The following is a 4,381-nucleotide window of genomic DNA, read 5'->3' on the forward strand; positions in this document are numbered from 1 at the left end:
CTGAGCACCATGATTCCTCCCTGCTTTCAGCTCCTTTACCCCTAAAGCATCTGTCTTCTCCTTTACTAGAGTCTCTCATGATCACAACATGGTTACAAGCAGTTCTAGCTGCCACACACAAATATAACACCAACCAATGAAAGATAAATTACTTCCTCTGCATATATTTTTAGGCATTAGAAAAACTTTCCCAGACATCACCCAGTAGATTTCCAAGTCCCATTAAACTTCCTCTTATACCACAAAGGCCCAGACTGGATCACTTGCCATTGTACTAACCATCCATTGGGAAGAAGTATGGGATGACCATGACTGACACAGAGACAGTAAGATTTACCCATGAGCAGGGGATTAGGGGTAGTAGTTACCTGGAAAAAATAAAAAATATGGCTTATCCAAAATAAGGAAGGAAGGAATAACTGTTAGATAAGCAGCTAACCCATGATCTTGTTTATTATTATTTGGTAAGTTGCGTGTATTGTTCATTCAAGTCTCAGATCCCCAAATGAATTCATCAGCACACTAACAGAGGTTGAATTCAGGAAGAATAAGCCAAATCACTTTTTAAGACTTCGTATCCGATATATTTAGTATATAAACTTAGCCTTCAGGACCAACTACACAGATATTTAAATCCCAGTGTGGTTTTCTACCTGGTGTGTCCTCTCAGTTCAGTCTTTCATAATCACTTCTCAGTTCAGTTCACCATGTCCGACTCTTTGCGACCCCATGAATTGCAGCACGCCAGGCCTCCCTGTCCATCACCAACTCCCGGAGTTCACTCAGACTCACGTCCATCGAGTCAGTGATGCCATCCAGCCATCTCATCCTCTGTCGTCCCCTTCTCCTCCTGCCCCCAATCCCTCCCAGCATCAGAGTCTTTTCCAATGAGTCAACTCTTCGCATGAGGTGAGCATATATCACATTGGATTTAAACCATCTATATGTATCCAGATGCATAGGGATGCATACAGATGGTGAACGAACTTCTTAAAATATCTAGAGCACCCAGTATCATGCCAGACACACTCTAGGTGCACAATTATTCATTCAACATGTATTTATTTATTAGTGAGGCAAAATTCCATGGGCCCTGTTGCAATTCAAAGCCTCGTTCCAACACTTACTAGCTATGCAAGCTTTGGTAAAGTTTCTTGTCTATAAAAGACATACTATGGCCTGACTCATAGGGTTTAGTTAGTGAGCATTAAATGAGCTATGTTTCAAGCTCTTAAAAAATGTCTGCTAATAGTACAGGCTTATTAAGTGTTAGGTATTTTCTTTATTAATATACTGTTTTTAACTGGATACTGCAGCAATTTCCATCGTATTTAACACAATCTGAATTGTGGGTAGATGAATTTTAAAGTTTTCCTTTCCTGTGTAACAAAACTATGACAATTTGCACACTGTTTGATCAAAGAGGGCTTTGAGTCACAAGCTTACATTTTATTTCAAGTGCTGCAGCTCAGAAACAGCAAGAGTTCAGAGCAAGATTTTAGCAAGGCAGTGGAGAATGAGAATTCCAAATGATTATCCTGTTACTGCTACAGAAAACATTTTGAGAGTCAGTTGGCTTGATCCAGTTAACCTGTGTCTGTTCCAAAAAAGCCAAAAGCATCGAGTTTTATCTTATTGTATACAGGAGATGTGGTTCCCAGCTGGCTCTGTGGTAAAGAATCTGCCTGCAGTGTAGGAGACACGGGTTTATCCCTGAGTCAGGAAGATCCCCTGGAAATGGCAACCCACTCCACTATTCTTGCCTGAGAAATCCCATGGACAGAGGAGCCTGGTGGGCTACAGTCCACGGGATCACAAAAGAGTCAGACACAACTTAGTGACTAAACAACAACACAAGAGGTAATTTCAATTAATATTGTACACAAAAACACTGTTAATGAAAATTATGCCAGATTAATCCGTGCAAATTGCCTTCCCATCTCTAGGCTTTCATGTCTTTTTTAATCAAAAAATTAAAAAGGGAGACTTTAACTCTCATTTTTAAACACTACAAAATGCACTTGAAGTCTTTATGATGCATCTGAAATAGCTCTCTTGCTGTCTTTTCTTGATCATGACCCTGTCATTCTTACCAAAATCTTGGGAGGCCTTTTAAAGCTATAAAAGTTCTCCATTATTGAGTGATGCTTTGAAAATAAATTATAGTTTTTGAAACTTCATTAGTAGAGAAATGGGTGTACATATGTGGATTACTAGGAAAAAAAATGTTAAATTTGTGAATTTATTATTAAATGCTTTAGAAACATCTCTGATATCCCAATTTCCAAGATTTCTTTCCCTATTATAGGTGGGAAATTTTCAATTTGTATAAAAATTCTTGATTTTCTGTATCATTACCACAGTAATTCAGTACTTGGGTTTTGAGTTGGATATGTATTGTTTCCATTTTTTATTCTCTATATTATAAATCTAAGGGGGGAAATAATGTCACAGTGAATATGGTTTTCATTTGGCTCAGGGATTCGTTTTTCTTTTAGCTAGTTCTGAAATTTGTGTTGACTATAGTTATTAAATATAATTGTGATTTATCTTCTGGGAATGAATAACTCGGTTTGCTTAAAATTTTATACAGTTTATTACTTTGTAATATATTATTTGTAAACAATGCTTATGCTTTCTCTTATTCTTTAGGAAATGTCTATTTCATGTACTCTAAGAAACCATTAATTATAAGATGCAGCAATATTTCATAGACCAATAACAAAAAGTACTGCAAACTATGTCAAGAAATGGTTTCATATGACTTGAATTTTTATTTTGCACTTTTTGAATGATCATTGACTTAGATTTTATTTTGTGTCATTTTCATGTATTCAGATAAGGAAAATAAAAGCAAAAGAGATTGGTTAATAAATTACAAAGATTTCTAAATCTGTTCTCAGCTCAGAGCTGATGATACCCATCTTTTTCTTACACACCATTTTCCTTCGTGCCATCAAGAGTGTTTGATAAAGCATTTCTTTAAACATTGTTCCATTAGTGCTTCTAAAATCTTCCTAACTGTTTGACTCTCATTCTGCTAGTTTGAGTGTATGAGCTTTCAATAGAAAGCTTCAGACCACCGCCAGGATTCAGATCTCTTCCTCAAATGGCCCTTAAATGATTTGTTACTGGAACATCAATGGAAGTAAGAAGACAGTTGGGTGTGCACAGGCCTGGCTGACAGTGATAGTGAGATGCCATCGATTATAAGGAAAATAAATCCTCATTTCACAGATGTAAAAACGTGGAGAAAAATGTATTGTGGGAAAAAAAATGTATTCACAGTTGAATGTTTTAATCACTGCACTACCAGTGCATCTCCCAGGCACCTTGATAAACGTGCACAATAGGGGCGCCATGTCTCAGCGTCGTCGGTGCCTTCACTCCTCCACACACATCCAGTTAGGAATGTAGAGTGGACAGAGTGACAGAATTCAGCACCTCTGGCTATAAATCCAGATACTCCAGAAACAACTCAGCCTAGTGAACCCACATAGCAGATTTTACTTCTCATTATGCTTTCTTGATTAATAAGGTACAGGTACTCAGATTACAATCAATATTAGTTTTTGCAAGATACTATGTAGTGAAACTCAGAAAGAACTGAAAACCAAGCCAAAGCAAGCAGGACAGCCAGAGGGCAGGACTGCACAGTGGTCACAGACGTGAGCCCTGGGATCAGTTGCCTTTGGAACCCTGACTCTTATTAACTCTGGGGCGGCGCGCATGCTGCTTCTGTTCTCTGTGCTTCACTTTCTTTAGGGTATCTCATAGCTTCAATTCCTGAAGGAGAGAATCTTATTGGCCTCACTCAGCTTTTCATGCTGAAGAGTGTCATTGGCCTCAGGCCAGCATCTAAGTGAGGTGTTCTTGAATTAGATATTCATTCTTCCTTAAACTTGCTGCATCCATGGGGTGATGGTGTAATCAACATAGATCCTTTTACACCATTAGAGTCTGTGAGCAGGAAGTTCCCGTGGAAAGGGGCTACAGATGGGCAAGCACTGGGATTCACATATTAAGGACATCTCAGTATTCAGTGTTCTTGCCTGGAGAATCCCAGGGACAGAGGAACCTGGTGGGCTGCCGTCTATGAGGTTACACAGGGTCAGACACGACCGAAGTGACTTAGCAGCAGCAGCAGCAGGATTTATGGGACTGAGGAGGAATGTTGACTCTTTTTTCAAAGTAAAGCTAACCAGGTGCATTTGTATACAATTTGCAGACACCTATGAGAGATACTGGCTGAGAACCACACTCTTAAGCAGGATTCTTCCTGCACCTCTTAGGAGACTGCTGTGATGAAACAAATAGGTAAAATCTGGACATACCTGGATATATTTTGAATGAATATTTTGAAGAAAAATGGCCCACGACC

This window comes from Bison bison, unplaced genomic scaffold (genome assembly GCF_000754665.1).
Source record: "Bison bison bison isolate TAMUID 2011002044 unplaced genomic scaffold, Bison_UMD1.0 scf7180017864535, whole genome shotgun sequence".
Lineage (NCBI taxonomy): Eukaryota > Metazoa > Chordata > Mammalia > Artiodactyla > Bovidae > Bison > Bison bison.